Source organism: Canis aureus, chromosome 37 (assembly GCF_053574225.1).
Source record: "Canis aureus isolate CA01 chromosome 37, VMU_Caureus_v.1.0, whole genome shotgun sequence".
Taxonomy (NCBI): Eukaryota; Metazoa; Chordata; class Mammalia; order Carnivora; family Canidae; genus Canis; species Canis aureus.
The window spans coordinates 26457021-26480133 of NC_135647.1; the positions used below are offsets into that span (position 1 = coordinate 26457021).

Genomic DNA, 23113 nt, shown 5'->3' on the forward strand with positions numbered 1-23113 from the left:
AAGTTAAAAATAGAACTACTCTACGACCCAGTAATTGCACTCCTAGATATTTATCTAAAGAATACAAGAATACTAATTTGAAGGGATACATGCACCCTTATATGTTTGTAGCAGCGTTACGGCAGTAACCAAATTATGCGAGTCAGATATTTAAAGAAACTTTGGTGATGTCAGTGGCTGTCTCTAGAGACAAAGGTAGAGAAACTTCAGTTTCTCACATACACCAAAGAGTATGCACTTTGCAAACATAGTTTGAAAGAGTTACAGAATGAGAGCTCGAGCCCTGACGAAACAAAAATCATTCCTGAAGAGTAGAAAAATTTGATTTCCAGAGTTCCTAAGCACAGTACTCACAATATCCAGCTCTCAATACAAAACCAAAAAGCATACAAAGAAATAGAAAAGTATGGCCCATTCAAAGGAAATAAGAATTTAAAAGAAACCATCCTGAGGAAATACATGCATGGGATTATTAGTCAAACTTAGTAAATGTCTTAAATATCTTCAGTGAGCTAAAGGAAACCATCAGCAAAGAATTAAGATGATTTAAGAAAACCATGTCTAAATAAAATGAGAATATCAATAAATAGGAATTATAAAGGGAATCAAGAAAAATCTGGAGCTGAAAAGTGCAAAACTAAAATGAAAAAAACTCACTAGAGGAATTAAACAGATTTGAAGTGATCAGCCAGCTTGAAGGTAAGACAAGTGAATTTATCCCCCTTGAAGAATAAAAAGAAAAAGGAATTAGAGAAATCTGAGGAAAAGAATGAAAGATGAAAGATTTTGAAGAAATCATTACCAAAACTTTCAAGACTGAGGAACGACATGAATATAAACATTGAAAAGTTCAGTGAATTCTAATCAGGATTGACATGTGGATCCACAGTGAGACACATAATAGTCAAATTGTGAAAACCCAGGGACTCCTGGGTGGCTCAGTGATGGAGTGTCTGCCTTCGGCTCAGGTTGTGATCCTGAGGTCGTGATCCTGGGGTCCTGGGATCGAGTCTTGCATCAGGCTCCCTGTGGGGAATGCCTATGTCTCTGCCCCTCTCTCTGTGTCTCTTATGAACAAATAAATAAAAATCTTTTTAAGAAAATGGTCTAAACCCATTGGCAAAGAGAGAATTCTTAAAACAACAAGAGAGAAGTGACATCATGTACAAGGGATCCTCAGAAAGATTGAGATCTGATTTCTTACCAGAATTCATATGGCCATGGGCAGCCCAGGTGGCTCAGCGGTTTAGCGCCGCTTTCAGCCCATGGCTTGATCCTGGAGCCCTGGGATCCAGTCCCACGTCAGGCTTCCAGCGTGAAGCCTGCTTCTCCCTCTGCCTGGGTCTCTGCCTCTCTCTCTCTCTCTCTCATGAATAGTTAAATAAAATCTTTTTAAAAAAGAAATCATGTGGCCAAAGCAGTGAGAAGACATACTTTAAAGTTCTGAAAGAAAAAAATGTTGGGCAAGATTGTAGACCCATCAAAATTATATTTCAAGAATGAAGAAATTGAGACATTTCCAGATGAACAAAAGCTAAGGGAATTCATTACCAGTTGACTTGCCCTACAATAAATGCCATGGGGACTCCTTCAGCCTAAAATAAAAGATATTACACAGCAACTTGAAACCATAAGAGAAAATGAAGAACACTGATAAAGATAACTACATAGACAAATATAAAATCAAGTATTACTGTACTTTGGGTATTGTTTGTAATTTCTCTTTTTTTCCTATATAATAAACAAATGCATATACTACCAATAACTATAAATCTTTGTTAATGGGCATATTATGTATAAGGAGGTAAGCTTTGACAGTGTAAAGGGGAAGGGTTGGAGATATACAGGAACAGGGTGTTTGTATAATATTTAAATAAGATTGTCATAAGTTTAAAATGTTAATCGTAATCTCCAAAGTAACCAATAAGAAAATTAAAATATGTAGAAAAGGGGAAAAAAAGAAAATTAAAATGGTATGCTATAAGCAATAATAGAGGAACTGGGAGAATAAAAAAATACATACATCATAAAGGAAACAATAGATAAATCCTAGAAACAAATCCCTTTTTATCAGTAATCACATTAAATGTAAATGGATGATACTTGACTATTAAAAGGTAGAAATTGTCAGATTAGATAAAAAAAAAATTCCAGGACGTATCTGTATACTTTATATAAGAGACTCAATTTAGATATAAGGACACACAGAGATTGAAAATAAAAGGATGGAATAAGATATTCCACGAAAATAGTAACCAAAAGAGAGCTGGAGTGGCTGTATTACTGAGACAATATCAACTTTAAATCAATAAAGTTTACAAGAGATGTTGACATTATGTATTGATAAAGTTTCAGTTCATCAAGAAAGACGCAGTTATAAACATATATGCACCTAACAAAAGTATTTATGAACTAGAAGACTTAATATTGCTGAGATGACAATACTACCATAACATTCTACAGATTCAATACAATCCCTATCAAAATCCCAATGGTGTTTTTTACAGAATAGAAAAGTCTATCCTAAAATTCATATGGGCTCTCAAGAGTAGCCAAAATAATCTTAGAAAAGAAAAATAAACTTAGATTACTCACACTTCCTAATTTCAAAACTTACTGCAAAGCTAGAGCTTTTGCATAAGAATAGTATAATATCATCATAAAGATAGACATATAGACCAATGTTATTGAATATAAAACCCAGCATAAACCCTCATTATATGATCAATTAGTTTTTGATAGTAGTGCTAAAACAATTAATGGGAAGAAGATACTCTTTCCAAAAAGTGATGCTGGGAGAACCAGGTATCAATATGCAAAAGGTTGAGGTTGGACTCATACCTTACACAATATACAAAAAATAGCTCAAAATGGATTGAAAAACTAAATATGAGAGCTAAAGCTATGAAATACTTGGTAGAAAATGGGAGAATCTCCATGACATTGGTTTCGGCAATGATTTCTTAGATATCTAACACCAAAAAGCACAAACAACAAAGGAAAAAATAAATGAATTAGACTTCATCAAAATTAAAACTGTATCAAAGGAATATTCTTGTGAGAATGAAAAGACAGTCCACAAGATAGAAGAAAATATTTGCTCATCATATCTGCTGAGGAATTAATATATAAAGAACTCCTACAACTTAACAACTACAACAACAAAGTCAATTTAAAAATGGGCAAAAGATTTGAATAGACATTTTTCCAAAGAAGATTAACAGATGACAACTAGGCATATGAAAAGGTGCTCAACATCATCAGTCATTAGGGAAATTCCAAATCAAAACTACAATGAGATACTATTATATATACTTTATGATGGCTATTATGGAAGAAATGGAAAATAACAAATGTTGAGGATGTTGAAAAATTGGAACCTTCATGCACTGTTGGTGAGATTGTAAAATGGTGCAGCTGCTATAAGGAACATTTTGACAGTTCCTCAAAAAGCTAATCAGAAAATTACCATGTTGTTCAGCAGTTTTTCTCCTAGATATATGGTCAAAGGAATGGAAAGCAGGGAATCAAACAGAGTCACATACACCAATGTTCATAACAACATTGTTCACAATAGCCAAAAGATGGAAAAACCCAGGTGTCCATCAACAGATGAATAGATTGATAAGAATAGTGCATACCCACCATGTAATATTATTTATTCATGAAAAGGAATAAAGTTCGGGTTTCCTGAGTGGTGCAGTCAGTTGGGCTTCTAACTCTTGGTTTCTGTTCAGGTCATGGTCTTGGGGTCATGGAATCAAGTCCCATGTCAGGCTCCGTGTTTGGTGTGGCATCTGCTTGGTTTCTCTCCCTCTGACTCTCCTGCTTGCTTACTCTCAAAAATAAATAAATAATAAACTTTAAAAAAAATGAATGGAAATTCAAATGTATCTTATTAAAAAGTAGATGTGCATCTTTAAAACCTTATACAAAATGAAATAAATCAGAAACAAAAGAACACATGATTCCTTGTTTATGAGATACCTGGAATAAGAAAATTCATAGAGTCAGATAATAGAAGTTAACAGGGGTTAGCACTAAGGGAAATGAGGAGTTATTGTTTAATGGGTATAGAGTTTATGTTTAGGGTGATGAAAAATTTTGGAAATAGTAGTGATAGTTATAAAACATTGTAAATACGATTAATGCCAGTAATTGTACACTTGAAATGTTTAACATAGCAAGTTTTATATATATATTATTCACAGTTTTAAAATTAATAATGTTATATCCTAAAAAAAAACCCTGAACTTTATACTGCGGGTGAATTGAATGTTTGAGTTATATCTCAATAAAGCTATTTTTATATTATCTATTGTTATTAATTGTCACAGGTTACTGTTAGCATGGCAAATAACAAATCTTAAATTGTTTTTAAAATTTGGTTCTAATCTTGTCCTTGTCCCTTCAGATGAAAATGAGCTCTTCTTCAATATATATACAAGTTTATGTGTATCTCTTTTACCTCATCACTTCCTACCAAGAATGACGTGTATTTCCAGTAGAGACGGTTTGAGAATAATGATAGCATGATCATCTCAAGAGATGCAGGAAAAGCATTAGACAAAATCCAATAAAACCATTCAATGAACTAGAAGTGAAAGGAAACTTTTTCAACCTGATAGTGGGCATGGACAAAATATCCCCAGCTAACGTTATATTTAAAAATGAAAGATTGAATGTTTTCCCTTTATTTTTTATTTTTATTTTTTATTTATTTATTGCTTCTTTAAAATAAGGAATAAGAAAAGGAAATCTACTTTTACCGCCTCTGTTGAACATTTTACTGTAATTTCTACCTAGGGCAGTTAGGCATTAAAAGGAAATAAAAGGCATCCAGATTGGAAAGGAAGAAATAAAACTTGCTCTTTTCACAGATGACATGATCTGTGTAGAAAAACTAAAGAACTCACTAAGAAACTACTAGAAGTAATAAGTTTAGCAAGATTGCAGGAAAATATCAATATATAAAAATCAGTTACATTTCTGTTAGACTTGCAGTGAACAACCTGAAAATGAAATTAAAACAGTTCTGTTTACAATAGCATCAAAAAGAATAAAATTTTTAGGAATCAGTTTAACAAAAGTACAGTATTTATGCTCTGAAAACTATAAAACATTGTTGGAAGAAATTAATATTGTTTAAGATTATAATACTCACCAGATGTTAAGATTATAATACTCACCAAATCGATACATAGATTTGGTACAATACCTATCAGGTTCCCAGCTGGCTTCTTTATAAAATTGACAAGCTGATCCTGAAATTCATGTGTACACTCACAGGACACAGAATACCCAAAAAAAATCTTGAAAAAGATGAACAAAGTTGAAAGACTCACACTTCTCAATTTTAAAACTTAATACAAAGCTATAGTAATCAAAACAGTATGTTACTGTCATAAGGATAAACATAGACCAATGGAATAGATTAGAAAACCCAAAAATAAACCCATATATCTATAGTCGGTTGATTTCTGTAAAAGGTGCTAAGATCATTCAATAGAGAAAAAATAAATTTTTCAACTAATGTACTGCTGGACACCCACATGCAAAATAATGAACTTGGATATTTACCTGACACCATAAACAAGAAGTAACCCAAAATGAATCAAAGACTTAAATGGAAGAGCCAAAGTATGAAAATCGTAGGAAAAAAGATAGAACTATACCTTCATAATTTGGATTTGGTAATGGATTATTAAGTATGTCACTAACAGCATAAGCAACAAAAGAAAAAAAAAAAAGATAAATTGCCCATCATCTAAATTAAGAAATTTTGTGATTCAAAAAACACTATCAATACAGTGAAAAGCACATTACACTGAGTGAAATAAGGCAGAAGCACAAAGATAAATACTGTATGATCTCACCTATACATGAAATCTGAAAATGCCAAACTCATGAAAAACAGAGTAGAAGAGTGGTTACCAGGGCCTGGGAGTAGGGGAAATGGGGAGATGTTGGTCAAAGGACTCAAACTTCAAACTAAGATGAATAAGTTCTGGAGACCTAATGTACAGCATGATGACTACACTTACTAATGCTGTATTGTAGATTTGAAATTTTCTAAGAAAATAAATCTTAAGTGTTCTCTTCACCAAAAAAAAAAAAAAAAAGTGATTATGTGAGGTGATAGATATGTTAAGTAGCTTCACTGTGGTAATCTTTTCACAAGATGTACATGTATGAAAACATCAGGTCCCACACTTCAAATATATGCAGTGTTTTTCATTTATACCTCAGTAAAGCTGGGGAAAAAGTAAGTGAACCCACAGATGGGAGGCAATATTTGCAAATCCTATCTAATACATGACTTGTGTATGGGGTACATAAGGAGCTCTTACAACTCGGAGCCCTGGGGTCGGTCTTGGCCTTTTCACTGCTTTGCTATGCAAACCATGCAGCCTTCACTAAAATGAAGATAATTCTGTATAGCTGACTTTCTTCCCAGGATAGTTTTAAGAATCAGATGAGGTCATTTAAGGAAAAGTAACTTATAATGTGCTCATTTAATTAATGTGTAAAATGTAAATCATTGTAATTAAATGTACTTATTAAACATTATGATAAACATAACAATATGCATTATTATGCTTTCCCTCTCCTAGTAGACCAAACTCTTTATTAAGCTAATCCTATTCTTATTTGTATCTGTTCATATACTGAGTAATTTCTTATATATAATAAAGTGCTCAGTAAATGTTGTGGAGAAGAATTTTATTGACATAGTCTAATCTTTGAAATAATATAAAATACCTGGATACCATTTGGTTTTCCCAAGAGGATGCTACAGACTATTTAGAATGACTTGTACAATTGATTATTATATTGTTTCCTTTGGAGATCTGCTTTGCAAATGAGAAATGTTTTAAAGACAAAAACGGAATATGGAAAGACTTCCATTGAGATGGGTCTGTTCCAGTGTCTTGCTCTCACTCTGTTGACTCTCCGTGTCTCATGGAGCTAGTGCTTTGCCATTGCCTGCCCCCGAGGAAGCCCACTGAGTAGAGTCCAGAAAGAGAAGAGCGTTAAATGACTCCGTCACCGATGAACACAAATCTTCATGTGCTTTGTCTTTGAATTAATAAAGAACATGTATTTGTTAAGCAGCAAGTTATTCACATTAAGATTTTAGATAGTAAGTTTAATAGAGTATAGTAAAAAATGACTTGAAGTCCTATTTACAATAAGATGTCTAAATTACAAAGTGAAACTTCCAAACAAGGAACTTCTGCGAGTAGAGTGCAGTTGCGGATTGTCGCCTAGAGGGCTCAGCACGGTGCGCGGCACTCGGACACCCGGGGAGACCTGGCAGCAGGGCTGGAGGCAGATGCTTGCGGCTAAGTCTGGGTTTCACCTGGGCTGACGAACCTTCGAGATGGAACGCTGCCAGGGTAAGGGCACACTGACCTCCCTGTGGTTGCCCACCTGTCTTCAGGTAGGGCTGGGCCCTCCGTGAGAACCTGGCAGCGTCGGAGTGTTGAGTCTGTCCCGAGGGTGGTGCTGCCCAAAGGTGCCCCATCCTGCACCCGTGTTACAGCTGAGGCCAGAGCTGGAGCCGCAGAAGGACCGTCAGGGGCCGATCTGGTGGGAGGCAGTGGGCGCCAGTCCGAGGGGCCGCGGAGCTTGAGGTCCGTCCCCCTCCCCGGTCAACCCTTACCAGGACCTACAGCACTCAGATCCCTGTAGCATCTCGGAGAAGGTTCTCCCTCTCGGGGGCCCAGACACGGTGTCTCTGTTCCTGACTCTGGTGGGCGCAGTGTCTCTGTGGGGTGTTGTCTGGACGTTGGCCTAGGACAGCCTGCCTGGTTCCGCTGTGCGCCGGTTGCTGTGTGGCTGTGTGAGGTTCCTGCTCTCCTTATTTGCCCTAATTTCTTTGTTTGTGAAAATAAGCTGTGCCATTCAAGAGAAGTTATGCTTTCTCTGTAAAATAGTTTTGATCCCAGAATGTTCTTACTCCTTTTATAATTTAAAGTATTGCCCTTTAACCAGACTTGCACATTTATCCAGTTTAACTGAGGTTTGTTCTGTTTGAAGCTAGACTAAGCTTACTATTTGTCCATTTGTGGTAATAATTAAACCTAGGCTTTGTAATTTTTGAGGACAATATTTCTTGGTCTTATTTTACTGATTCTTTTATTTTAGTAGCATCAACTTCAGCTCTCTGTGATCATTGTCTTCACAAATTCCTTTTAATTTCCATTTGGTGAATCCTTTTGTTCTGAATTTCATAAATTTTCTACTGAAATTTCAGTTTGGGACATTTCATGGATTTTAGAAAAACAATTTTCAATCCTTTTCATTTCCTTTTACCCCTTTCTATTCTCAGTACACTATTCAAATACTGTAGTCTGTTCCTCACATTTTGTGCCATCTCAATTTTTGTTTCTCCTTGTTGAAATCAAACGATTTAGCCATCAAAACATTCTTTACGTGTGAACATTATCTGCTCTGTTTGACCAACATTATGTATGGTGACCATTACTAGAATTCCTTTTTATACCTTTTAAAGTATATTGTTACTTTAAAAGTTGTTGCCTTTGTTAATCTTTAGTGGTCTGAATCTATTTGCAGATTGTTAAATTATTTATATGAATAGTTACTATGATTTTATTGATAGAGTGGTTTTTAAATCACATTTCATCTCAATTAGAATTTTAAAACAAGACAACAAAACAAACAACTGCCTAACTGAAAATCCGTAAATCTTCAGTCTGTCCTGAGCCAGTTTCTTCTTCTGAGAGCTCTCGTAAAAATTATTGTAAGTAAAAGCTGAGTCAGCAACACTGACCCTTTGTTTGTCTTGGGTATTGGCATTTCATCTTTTTGTTTCTGTTTCCGTGTTCTTTGAAGATGGTTCCCACAGTTGAGGTTTGTGGTTATTGACATCCTAGAGTTGAGGTAGGCTTTGTTACCTGTGTGTTTAGAAATGTATATATTTCTGATTAAAAATGATACAACAAAGATTTCTCAATTTCAGTAGTTAAAAAAGGATCAATGTCTTGTTTAAGTAAAATTAAACTATTGAAATGAGAATTGTAAATGGTTTGTTATGGGAAAGATACTATTTTGAAAATTTTATAGAATAATTTTTATAAACTCAAAGTCTTTGAAGAATAATATCATTTAATATAAAACATTTTAATATATCAAATAGATTCATACCCATTATTCCTTAAAATACTCTAACATAAATGTTGCTGTATCCATATATGAGACAGAATGGATTCTATTAGTTTAGGTGATATAATCAAGATCATTTGGCTTATACAGAACAACACTGAGACTTGAACCCAAATCTCCAGACTCATACTCTGTGTTCTCTCTGCTATGCCACCCTTTAACTCCAAATAGACATTTTACACCTAGAAAAAAATATAGAATGGTATATTCAATGTTTCTAAAAGTGTGTATGCTGTTGACTTACTGATACTACAGATAAGGAGGCTTTCTTAACTCAGTCAAGTGAAGCAAAGTGGCAAGGTGTAATTTTCTTTGCAGCAATTGACCTGTGGGCCCAGAGATTTACTGGATAATTTTTGTCTCTTTCTTCTGCTGCATGGAGTGAGATCTTTATTGTTAATTAGAGGATGAGAAAGCCAAGTTGTTCATGTCAACAAGCTAAAGCAGCAAAACACTCACTGCAGCTGTAATGATTTCAAAGCTTGACGAGATATGATGGAACTCACAGGAGAAAGTGCTGCTTTCCTACAAGGCCTCCATAGAAGTGCTCGTGCTAAGTTCCGATGGCTGGGTGGGTGTTTTGTCAGGGTAAGCTCGAGGTGCGTTATAGGTAGTCCTGTAAATGGTCATGTGTGTTTTTTTCTAGAGTAGTAATCCTCAAAGTATGGCTGTGGGCAAAGCAGCATCAGCGTTACCTTTGAACTTGTTGAATATGCCAGTGTGGGCCCCACCCTAGACCTACTTAATCAGAAACTTTGGGGGAGGGGTACAACAATTTGTGTTTTAACAAGTCTATGGTTCTGATTCATGCTAAGGTTTGAAAACTTCTGTACTGGAGTCACACTGGGAGATAAAGACTACAAGATAAGGATTTAAGGTTGGCCTGGGAGAAGTAATGCTAAGAAGCAGGCAAATACACTTAGGCTTATATTCAGGAGAGAGATGTCTTACAACTTAGTGTCAGAATGACCCTTAAAGATAGGGACCAGTCATAAATGATACAAGGGTATCCAGGTTTTTTTTTTGTTTTTTTTGTTTTTTTTTCAGGACTGCACTATGCCCTTCTCTTGTTAATGCATCTGTTTGGAGCTTGTCATAAAGATTCCTACTTCTGGTTTTCAGACAACATTATTGAAAGGAGCAGGTGTGTAGTCCTTTCCTCGGGAAACAGGAAGCATACCTGTAGGAAGCCCAGCCATAGCCTTGTGCTTCGTTGACTTAGTGGAACATGCTTTAGTGCAGCAAAGTAGCTGAGAGATGATAATCAGCCTTTTGAGTGTTAGTCACAAACCCAACTCTGTAGAGAAATTGTACTGTCATAGCACAAATCTAAAATTAGAGAGAGGGAGAGAGAGAGAAAATTGTGACACTAGGAAAAAGAAAATATGAAGAAAATGTTGAGTCATAGTTAGGTGGATCAGTTTGGTCATATTTGAGAGTTACTCAAATAGGAAGTGATTGTTATATAATTTACCCAATTATTTGAGGCAATTTACTATTAAAGAAAAGATTGATTTAAGTGTTTATGTATATATATTAAAAATACATTTTCATCATGTGAAGAAAAAAGACACAATAATACAAAGAGGAACATAAAAAGTTACCTGCATAAAATCCTTTCATCTAGGGATAAATTGCTTGATTTTTTGGTGCAGATCATTCTAGCACTTTGTCCTTCTAAGAATATTAGAAATATATAGTCTTACCACATAGTTCTTATAGGCCTGAGTCTGTTTTTCTAATTCAATAGTATAACAAGAGCTCCACCCATAATTTCGTTTAAATATATTTTTTTGAATTAGGATTTTCAGTGCTATCATTTGTATCATTGTTTCATGATTTACTTTTCTACTTGTTTTAGAAATTTCTATTTTTTTGCTATATATATGAAACTAGTACAATCAATATTTTTATATATTTTATACATAGCTTTTTTCTCCACATCTTGGATTATTTCATTAGTATAGATTCTTTACAGTGACTTTGTTGAATAAAACTATATGAACATTTCTAAGACCTTTCATTACCCAGTTGTGTATAGAAGTGGATATGCTACAATAACCGAGAGAAAACTTAGTTTTTTGAGATATCCTGTCTTGCATTGTAAAAATTAGGTTAACCTCTAGAGATTTTAGAAATAGGCAGTATCAGGTTGCCTGGGTGGCTCAGTCGTTGAGCGTCTGGCTAGAGCTCAGGTCATGATCCTGGAGCCCTAGGATGGAGCCCCACATTGGGCTCCCTGCTCAGCAGGGAGCCTGCTTCTCCCTCTGCCTCTGGCCCTCCACCCCCAGCTCTCTCTCTTTCTCACTCTCAAATAGATAAATAAAATCTTAAAAAAAAAAAAGAAAGAAAGAAATAGCCAGTATCTAATAATACTAGCTACTGTTTTAAAGGACAGCTAGTGTGGTGCCAGGCGTTATACGTAGTCATCTGCGTGTGCAGCTTGTACATATGTACCTAGTGTCACAATAATACCATCCCGATTTTAGATACGAAAAAGTTAAAGTTCAGGAAACTAAAGTAGTTGATGAGGACAAAATAGGTAATAAGTGGCAGAGCTAGAATTTAAACCCTACTCAGTCTTCAGACCAGGCTTTTCCTCCTGCTTTGTTCTTGTATTTTCTGTCAAGTTCTGGGAGAATTTTTATCAGATAAAAATGTGGGATCTGTGCCTTGAAAATAAAATTTACAACCACTGCTAGAAACATAGTGGTTCTTTAAATTACCATTCCCAGTGGCCCTCTGCTTGGAAAGGAAGTCACTGGATTAGAGATTTATGTTTGTCAAGAGAATTAGACTTCTGGTTTACCAAAAAGTTTATTCTCATATTTTATACCCTCCTGTGAATTCATCTTACATGTTATTTACTGTCCTATTCACTTTCAAACAGAAATAAACTCCTCAATGTTATGTTTGTTTGGATAAAAGGGGAATTAGACATATATTCTGGGAATTTAAAAATCGCGCACACAATTATAAATGTCAGTGTCCTAATGCAGTGGTTTTTATCAGTTTCTTAGTCTGATTTGGATAGGAAGATAAAAGAAATGCATTTGCATACAGTAAAAAGATGAAAATAAAGTTTAACCCTGAAACTTCTTATTTCTGAAACGGACTTAATTCTTCAGTTTAGAGAGATTTCCTAAGACTTGTGTTTTTTTATTTTTCTTAGAGTAAATCTGATTTTTGGCAGGGAGAAAGAGTGCCCATTCATTCACTCTTAAAAGGACTGAGAAAATGGACAGGATATTTTGCTATTTTTAAAAATTCAGAACAAAGATCATTAACATTGTCTTGTCACTAGCTTAGATTTAGTGCCCCTGTGCTGGTGTAAGTGTCCACAGTAGGGAACATGGGTGGTACTAAAGTTTGTGAAGTTAGCCCTAGAAGTCACTGGGCACAGTAGCCCCTTTCAAATCTAATCAATCCATCAGTTGATAAAAGAATTTATTGATGAGTAGAATGTGGCTTATTGTTTATCCTAAAGATCAGAATTCTCAGCTCCATGGAAGTTTCTGCAGTGATAGAAATGTGCTGTCCAGTATGATAAGCACTTGCCACATTGGATACTAGAAATGGGGCTCATGTAATTTATGGAATTGCACTTTTAATTTAATTTAATTTAATTTAAATCCAATTAGCCTCCAGGGCAGGGCTAGTGGCTACCTTGTAGGCACAGGTGTAGAAAGTGACCCTAAGTGTTCTGTTATCACCAGGGACCTTTATGCAATTAAATTTAAAGTCACCCATTGCAGCTTGTCAAACTGCCTGCACTTGTTAAGTGTGAACAGGGAGCATAATCTCTGGTAGTCTTACCTAAATTTCATGCTTTCTTCTTAGCCCGATCTCCTCCTGTGGCCTAGCTAACCAGCTCCTGTAAACTTGTATCACTACCCTTTCTCATGCTTCAGTTCCTCCAGGAATAAAAACAGGACTTTTCTTGCCAGTGTCCGGCTGGTGAGTCCCATTCTTGTTCTAGGGAGGTAGCCTGGTATCTTAGGAAAAAGACAGACTAGCTTTAAAGCCAGTTTGTTTGTATTTCAGGCCTGGAATGGACCTGTGGGATAGAAATGATTGTTATTTAGCCTCCTCTAAAGATCGTGTAAGTCATACTTAGGCTGCGGCGAGAGGACTGAGGACGGAGGAGCGTTAGCCAGGGCAGTAAGACCCAACAGAATCCAAGCCCAGGTATCCTAGCAAGGTGTTAGGCAAATTAGCATGAGTGGGTAACAGAAAAGTAATACTTGCTTCTAGTGACCTGTAATTCTAGCTAATGTTTAGGACGAAAAAGGCAATGAGCCTTGGAAATAACAGTAACCCTAGTCTTTCCGCATGGTAGACAGTGACTAACGTGACATGACTGAGGATAAAACTCAGCTGCCACAGCAGCAGTACCCCAGCCTGGCCCCGGAGCCCTTGCTGGGTGCAGCGGGGTGGAGAGCACGTCGCTCCGCCCATTCTCGCAGGAGTTCTGTGGGGTACCTCTCCTGCTGGGAACACTCCCTTTTCATAGAAGCAGAGTCCTAGATTGAGTATGTCCACAGTCACCAGCTATCACGTGGCAAAACCAGGATTTAAATCTAAGGCATCTTGTGGACGCCCGGTCACTCAGTCAGTGAAGCGCCTGCCTTGGGCCCAGGGCGTGATCCCGGCCCTGGGATGGAGCCCACCTGGGCTCTCTGCTCAGAGAGGAGCCTGCTACTCCCTCTCCTGCCTGCTTGTGTTGTCTCGCGACCTCTGTCTCTCAAAATAATAAAATTAAATTAAATTAAATTAAATTAAATTAAATTAAATTAAATTAAATTTAAAATAAAATAAAGTAAAATAAAATAAAATAAAATAAAATAAAATAAAATAAAATAAAATAAATAAAATAAAATAAATAAAATAAAATCTAGACCTCTTAGATCCAGAATCCTATCTTCTCTCTGGCCTCTCAGGTTACTGTGCGCCATGCAGTGGGTTCTCATAGGCCTGGGTGCTCCCCCTTCAGAGCTCTCATTTCTCTAAGCCCTTATTTCAAGTGTGTTCCATTCTTAGATTCTTACTTGGAACTCATGGGACTCAGTTATAGTAGGTCTGCTTTAGCTGGGGACCCCTGGGTGGCTCAGCATTTGAACGCCTGCCTTCGGCCCAGGGCGTGGTCCTGGAGTTCTGGGATTGAGTCCCATGTCCGGCTCCCTGCATGGAGCCTGCTTCTCCCTCTGCCTGTGTCTCTCTGCCTCTCTTTCTCTGTGTGTATCTCATGAATAAATAAATAAAATCTTAAAAAAAAAAGTCACACTCATTTCTTTATACATATATCTGGTGAATAGGAATAAATATTTTTTCATTAGTTTAGGAAATATCTGTTAGATTCCTCGCAGATGTTAAGTAGTGTTTGGCACTCAAAAAACAAAGATAAAAATGAAAGAGCTGATATATTCTAGTAGTTGAGGATTTCTTTGTAGAAACAGACACAAACATCACTGAAAAGCACTCCCAGAGCACAAACAGCTTTTCCCAAGGAAGCTAGGACTGACATACATTCAAACAACAGTTTTAAAAAAATGTCTCACAAAGAATTTTTTTTAAGATGTTATTTATTTATTTATGAGAGACACAGAGAGAGGCAGAGACACAGGCAGAGGGAGAAGCAGGCTCCGTGCAGGGAACCCAATGCGGTACTCGATCCCGGGACTCCGGGATCACACCCTGGGCTGAAGGCAAACACTCAACTGCTGAGCCACCCAGGCGCCCCTCTCACAGAGAATTTTAGAAGGGGCTTAATTAATATGGAAAAGTCTATCCTCTGCCTCCCCATAGAAGCCCTTGTTCCTTCTATTGTAGCACAAAGGGTGTTTTCCTACACTTGTTGTTTCCTGATGTGTGGCCCTACATGGGCCGTAAGCCCTCTCGATTCCCCACTCCATGGCCCAGCCTTTCCTGGTGTAGGTACCAGCCAGGTTTGGGCTAGTGCGGGTGAAGCCTGGGGATGAAATTAAACTGTAAACAAAATGGATTGGTTTATCCCAAACATGTCTTGAATGAAAAGAAATATTAAACCTAGATTATGTTCCCTGGCAACTACAGTTCCTAGTCCAACCTTCTTTAGTTTAGGTAGCCATTAGAGGAGGAAAGGAAAGAAGGTAGGGGAAGGAAGGAAAAAAAAAATCTGTTTTTCCTTTTCTTTGGGTCACTGCATTAATCCCAGTAACCCATTAATCCTCTTTGCTTCCACCATAGATTTGAATGAATTCTTCCTAGAAAGTAAACAAATTGACCTTATTTCATGGTTCAGAATAGATAGTACTATTGACTATGTGTCAATCATAATCACCTCTATCAACATATTCAGTGCAAAATACAGTCTTGATTTAATCAGTTGCTAGACACAAAAAAAATGAGAACACGTAACTAGTGGGAAAATAAAAAGAAACATTGCTCACAAACCTCGGACTTCCTGAAAACAAGTTTACAGGGTATTTCACACTCTGTCAGTGTTGATAGTGATAGAACCTTTGAAGTAATAGAAAATGAAAAGATATTTCACTTGGTTTTCCTTCGCTAGTCTCAATGACATTAGGGGGAAAAAAGTCTTATTTCCTGTTTTCTTGAGTTATATAACAGTCTCAGGTGAGGAGAAATGAAAATGGTTCTTAAGGCAAAACATATGTTTGAGCAGTTACTTCTGTTTTCAGAAAACATTTTGAAAAATTGTCATTTTTATTAAACATGCAGTATTCTCTATTTTTTAAAAAAAGATTTCTATCAGAAACCTTGGTACTTGGACTCCTTTTAAGACTATTACTTTCTGGTTTGTTGCGTATTTCATTTGCGTGTCTAACTCTCCCATATTTTAGCCCACCCTGCTGCCATCTCCAGGATGTTCTGAGAGTTGACTGGAAAGTAAATACATATTCTTCAACGCCGTGATAACGTTCACTGGTGGTGTTGGCTGTATATGTGATTTGTCAAGTCAGGTTTAATACTTTAGGTTTGTTTTTATTTCCAGTTTGATCTTTAGAAATACTAGTTAAATATGCTATAATATTAATCTTCATACATGTTCTGTAAACTTTTTTGGTCATCACATAACGTTTGTGGCGATGAGATATGTCAGATGATTATAAGGTCTATAGCAGTTAATACTGGATTGCAGTATAAAATGAAATTGAAAAACAATGATGGAACTATGGATGTGGATGCTGAAAAGCTCTAACTTCCTCTTCCTGCTCATAAAGGAAAGTGAACGTGTGATTTTTTTTTTTTTCTGAAGAGACCAAGTGATGTAATGTGACATATTTGCACATCACATTGAACCTAAACTGTGGTCATTGCCTCTGGGAAGCCTCTGGGCAGCCTCTGTAGTCCTCCATGCATCTCTTCTCTCCCCTTCCCTGACCCATGACAGCCCTCACCGGGCTCCTTCTCCTGGGAAGACTTCCTCACTGCCGTGGGATAACTCCCAGAGGTCCTCCATTGGGGTATCCAGTGGCAGTAACACCCCTTTCCTTCGCAGTAGAACCATCCACTCAGCCTTCTTGTCTCTGACTGCATCCTCGTGACACATCATAGGTGTTGAGTAAAAGGTGAAATGAACCAAATGGACCTAGATATGGGTTTTAAGGTCTTTCAGTATTGACCAGCCTTCCAAATCTATGTTATTAGATGTGATATTATTTGAATTGATTTACCAGATCTTCTGAGTATAAAAATTCATATCTGTGACTGAAATTTTCAGACTGCACATAGTATGCTAAATCATTTTAAACCTTATTCAAATTTCCCAATTCAGAAATTATGATCCTATGGATCTAGTTAGATTATGTTTACCTATGTAGTTACTTTTAGAAGATAAAGGGTACTTGTGAGTACATGAGAAACTTGAACAAGATTTCAATTGTATTTACCTTAGAGAATCGGTTATTTTCAAATCTCAGTACTCTTGGTACAGAAACAAGTGATATACTCTTCAAAAATTAGTCATACCTGCCCATAGATAGAACAGATTGGCGGTTTCCAGAGGCAGCGGGTGGAGACAGGAAACATGAGTGAAGAGGTTCAAAAGGCACAAACTTCCAGTTAATAAAACAAGTAAGTCCTGGGGAAGTAATGTACATCATGGTGACTATAGTTAATAATGGTATATTATTATTTGAGAAGTTGCTAAGAGAGTTAATCTTAGAAGTTCTTATCACAAGAAAAAAATTGTCACTATATATGGTGATGATGGTAACTAGACTTATTGTGATCATTTCACAATGTACACAAATACTGACTCATTTTGCATACCTGAAACAATATAACATATGTCAATTGTACCTTAATAAAAAAAAATTAGTTATATCTATTTCAGAAGGCTTGCCAAAATGTTATCTTTTCTAAGGACTATAATTTTAATTTGTGATTTGAAGTAATAAACTAAATATCCTTACAAATTACTTCTATTCTGGACTAATTCAGTTTGATTAGCTTGAATCAGAAAGAATTTTGCTAAATATGTATATTTGGTATTTTTGATGTGTAATTAAACAAACGTTTCCGTCATCATTAGAATAAACGTTCTCCCTGTTTTCTACAGAAGATGCAGGAGTGGATGAGCTGGCCATGTGCTGCAGTAGCCTGGCCTGAGTTCCTGCCTCTCGCTCTCTGAGCCCCATGGCTGGGCCACAGGACCACTATTTCTACCTCAGCTTTCCCTTCTTTTAAGCAAAGCTAACAACACTGAAATATATATACATATAAGTGCTATTTCTGGAAATATGTAACTTATCAGCCACATTTCAAAATAGAGTTAAAATCTTTTTTTTTTTGCTAAATTTGTAGTGACATGTTTAATTATAAAAGAGATCCAGATCAATAGTTATGAAGTAAATCTTTTTTTAATAATTTAAAACTCTAAAAAAATCTGCCTGTTTGAGATGACACTGTATATTATCATCTCTATAATCTCCAGGAATCTGGAAGATTCTGAATTTGGGTTAACCCTAACTTTGCTACTAATAAGGTAGAGGGCTGGGTAAGTAAACAGAAATGCTGTGATATTGCAAAATAATACACAATTAAGGACACTGCTCTTTCTAGATGCAATGTTTATTTTTGTTAATTGCCTATTGGCTAACTTCATTTTTTCCATTTGAAACTAAAAGAGTTCTATTTTTTTATTGCTAAAAAGGATTCCTGGGGATCCCTGGTGGCTCAGCGGTTTAGTGCCTGCCTTCGGCCCAGGGTATGATCCTGGAGTCCTGGGATCGAGTTCCACATCAGGCTTCCTGCATGGAGCCTGCTTCTCTCTCTGCCTGTGTCTCTGCCTCTCTCTCTCTCTCTCTCTCTCTCTCATGAATAAATAAACAAAATCTTTAAAAAAAAAAAAAAAAGAAAAAAAAGGATTCCTGTCAGGTCAACTTTCCATATCAAATTACTATGAATTGCAAATTTTCAAAGTTAATTTTTTTAATCAAGAATATGTTTTGAAGATTTCCATATAAAACTGAACACTAAATATTAAGGAAAATTAGAATATGGGAGCTATTAGTATCAAATATACCTTTGTTTCTAAATGGCAAATATTAAAATATGGAGTATTGAATTTTATTTTTACTAGCTAATAAAAATGCGAGCTTTATAATATAGATTAGCAAGGCACTTAAAACACTTTAAGAGGCCCTTCAAGTCTGCCCATAAATTAAAAGGAAATGGAGGAAAGTGAGCAGAAACACCAAGAATACAATGCTTGAGATTGTGGGTATATTTGTACAGTTATCTAATGCAGTCACATTGAGGGCAAGCCAAATATATTAATGTCTTTTATTCATTTTGCTGTAGTAATCCTGCATCAATCATGAATTTATTTACTTTGCCAACAAGAGATCAGAAAAAATGAGCCCCTTTTGGGGTTTGCATATATGTTTGTGTAAATTACTCAGGTTTTGCAGATAAATTACTCTTATTAGCCACATGGCTAATGGTGCTGCCAGGAGACAAAGCACATCCAGTGCTATTGAAATTTGCATCTCTGCAGTAAATGCCCAGAAGTGCAGTGGGTTGTATGGTAGTTGCATGTTTACTGTCTTCTAGAATTGCCAGACTTTTTCCAAGTGGCTGACTACACACCTTTATGTTCCAACCAGCAACGATTGGGCAATCCAGTTTCTCCATATCCTCATCTGCTTTTGGTGTCATCACTATGTTTTGTTTTAATCATTTGGATAGTATAGAGGCACTGTACCTCTGTGGTTTTAATGTGTGTTTTCTTGATGGCTAATGACATTGAATAGCTTTTGATGTGCTAATTTTTAGCCACTTATATATCTCTTCGGTGAATTGTCTACTCACGACTGTTGTCCATGTTCAGATTGTTCACTCTTTCACACACGGTTTTTCAGATTTCTTTTTAATTCTAGGTCATTGTCCTTTCTTGGATATGTGCTTTGCAAATATTTTCTCTCTGTAAGTTCTCCTTTTGTCCTTTTAACAAGGTCTTTCTCAAATCAAAAGTTTTTAGTTTTAATGAAGTCCTGTTGTCATTTTTTTCTTCTTTTTTGTGGGTTTTTTTTTCTTTAAGTTTTATAGTGTGGGGCACCTGGGTGGCTCAGTAGGTTAAGCATCTGCCTTTGACTCAGGTCATAATCCCAGGGTCCTGGGATGGAGCCCTGCATTGGGCTCTCTTCTCACCATGGAATCTGCTTCTGCCTGGTCCTTTGCCTCTTCCCTGGCTTGTGTATGCATGTGCTCTCTTTCTCTCTTTCTTTCAAATAAATAAATAAAATCTTAAAAAATAAATGAAGTTTTATACCTTTATAATTTACATTTATATTCATGATCAATTTTGAGTTAAATTTTATATAAAGTTTGAGACTCAGTTTGTAGCTTGTACTTTTCTGACTATGAATATCCACAGTCTACTTCCTTTATTGTATTGCTTTGGCACTTTCGTGAAAAATCAGTTGGACATAGCTGTGGAGTCTACTTATAGTTTCTCTATTCTGCTTTATTAATCTATGTTCTTCCACCAATACCATACAGTATTGAGTATTATATCCATATACAGGTCTTAAAATCAGAGTAATTTTTCCAACTCTATTATTTTTTTTTCAAAATTGTTTTAGATAGTCTAGTTCCTTTACCTTTCCATATAGTTTATTCCCAAACTTCTTAAGATATATTGGCCAATAAAAATTGTATATATTTAAGGTGTATAAGATGATCATTTGATATATATTCACACACGTTTGAAAATAACTACCACAATCCAACTAATTAATGTATCCTTCATCACACTGCGTTATCTTTTCTTGTGTATGTAATGAGAATACTTAAGATCTACTTCTTGCCAAAGTTCAACTATGTAATATATTATTAACTATAGACATGCTGTACATTAGATCTCCAGGACTTATTCATCTAATAACTGAAAGTTTGTATCCTTTGACCAGTAGTTCTCTTTTTTCCCCATCCAGTAGCCCCTGGCAACCACAATTCTACTCTTTGCTTCTAGCAGTTCAGTTTTTTTAGATTCCACATATAAGTAAGATTATAAGGTATTTAACTTTCTATGTCTGGTTTATTCCATTTAACATACTGTCTTCCAGGTCTGTCCATATTCATGTTTTCACAAATGGCAGGATTTCCTCTTTTACAATTAAATATTATTCCTGTGTGTGTCTGTGTCTGTGTGTTTGTGCGTTCGTGTATGTTCACCAACACATTTATCCATTCATCTGTCAACAAAGATTATTTCCGTATTTTGGCCATTATGAATAATGTTGAAATGAACATGGAAGTTCAGATACCTCTTTGAGATCCTGATTTCATGTCTTTTGGATATACACCCAGAAGTGGAGTGTGGGATCACACGATAGTGCTCTTGTAAAGTTTTTGATGAACCTCCATACCGTTTTCTATAGTGACTGTACCAATTCGTATTCCTACTAAAAGCATACAGGGATTTCATTTTCTCCATACCTGCAACAACTCTTGGTATCTCTTGTCTTTTTGAGAATAGCTATCTTAATAGGTGTGAGATGAAATCTGATTGTGGTTGAGATTGGCATTTCTGAGGCGATTAATGATACTGGGCACAAAATCATATACCTGTTGATCATTTGTACGTCTTCTTTGGAGGAACATCGACTCAAATCTTGTGCCTATTTTCTAATCAGGTTGTTTTTTTGCTGTTAAGTTGTATGAGTCTCTTTTATATTTTGAATATTAAGTGTTTATCAGATATGTGGTTTATAAACCCAGCTGGATCTGGGTCATGGCTTTAGGGCCCACAGCCGGGACTGAGTTTAGCAGGCTTGTCAACTTGAGGCAGGGAGTAGTGTGGTGTGTTCCCTGGTGGATGGTATTGGTGGCAAGACCGAGACCAACTGGGGCTTGCAGCCCAGAGCAAGGGGATCAGGACTGTTTTTAGATCTGCAGCCACCAGTCCATGGGCCTGCTTTCGCAAATGGCGCTCCTTGTTACTGGGCTCCACCAGGGCTTCACAGCCTGCTACCTGGATCCTACAGGCATTCTTGCCCATAGAGGGCTGCCAAGTTGTTGTCGCTGTGGGAGGATAGGAGTAAGATTCAGTTCTGCCACCTTGCTAGTGTCCTGTATAAATCTGAGTAAGCTAACGTACATCTGCAAAAAATCTTGTTGGGATTTCGTTGGGAATTGCTTTAAACTATGTATCCATTTGGACAGAATTGGCATCTTTATAATATTGAGTCTTTCAATCCACTAAACATGTCTTTACATTCGCAAGATCCTTGATTTATTTTATCAGTGTTTTATAGCTTTAACACACAAGTAATGTATATGTTTTATTAGATTTACTTCAAAGTGGTTTTTGGGTTTTTTGTAATTATGCATGATTTATATTTTTAATTTTGGTATCCACATGTTCACTGATAGTATACAGAAATACATTTGGTTTTTGTACATGCTGTGATCTTGCTGAAATCACGTAATTCCAAGAGCTATTTTGTAGGTGTCTTGTAATTTTCTACACAAGCAATCATGTCATTTGCAAGTAGGACTGGTTTATTTCTTCCTTTTTGATCTGTATGTCATTTTCCCTTCTTTTCTTGCCTTATTGCACTGACAAGAACTTCCAGTCCTATGCTGAAAAAAGTGGTGAGAGCAGACGAGACCACTATCCCGCTACTAACTGCAGAGGCAGCCCAGCTGATCTCTCTGGAGGCTGCGCTGCAGGGATGCTACATGGGAGGCCACGACAGAGCACCATGGAAGGGTGTGGACCCCACTGGCACAAGCCGCACACCAGCCTGCCCTACAGGACTGCCTGGTGTCTAGGGCACCCTCCCATGGGCCCCTTCTCCAGCATGGTCTCCTATTGCACTGGAGCACCAGTCTGCAGGCTGGCCCAGAATTCACACTCCTGGCAGGGAGTTGCCAGGTTGTGATAGTAGTCATGGCCATGTAGACACACTGCATCCATTATCACCCACCACACTGTCTTCTCTTTGGGGCCCTGCTAGTATCCCAAGGCAGAGGTAGGGAGGTGGAGGTAGAAGACCTGAGCGAGGGCAGGGGTAGAGGCATCTGCGTGGGTTGTGGAACCTAAAGGTGCTGCCAGCCACCTGAGGGTCCTGCCTGCGAGTGCGTGGATTCCAAGGGCAGAAGAGGGGCAGCAGCCTTGACCTGGCATGGCCAAAGTTGGCGAGGTATAAATATTGCCCCTTCTCGATCTTTGCTCACTCTGATGGACCTCATGTGCCTTTGGGAGTTTCCTTACCTCCATTTGGAAAATGTCAATAATTGTTACTCTTTTCTTACCATTTCCCCTCATTCTTTGTGGAAAATGCTGTTACAAGTATTCAATGCCCTGTATGTAAAGAAAGAACATAGGCCTCTTTTGAACAACAGCAGAAAAAAAGAAAACATGTTGAAAACTGATATCCTTGCATTGTTTCCCTTAGTTGAAAAGCATCCA

At 36.8% G+C, this 23113-nt stretch overlaps 1 protein-coding gene and 1 long non-coding RNA gene across 13 annotated transcripts in view; one reads left to right on the forward strand and one right to left on the reverse strand.

The window, feature by feature from the left end:
- The window catches only part of SPIDR (scaffold protein involved in DNA repair), a 452576-nt gene that overhangs the window by 286611 nt on the left and 142852 nt on the right, over window positions 1-23113 (forward strand). The gene's annotated exons all lie outside the window — the stretch shown is intronic.
- LOC144306576 (uncharacterized) overlaps window positions 6707-23113 on the reverse strand; it is a 50083-nt gene continuing 33676 nt past the window's right edge. The window contains exons 2-4 of the long non-coding RNA XR_013373649.1: window positions 17161-17272; window positions 10370-10518; window positions 6707-8921 (exon numbers count right to left, since the gene is read on the reverse strand). This is a non-coding gene — a long non-coding RNA (uncharacterized LOC144306576). The remainder of the gene's footprint in view (window positions 8922-10369; window positions 10519-17160; window positions 17273-23113) is intronic.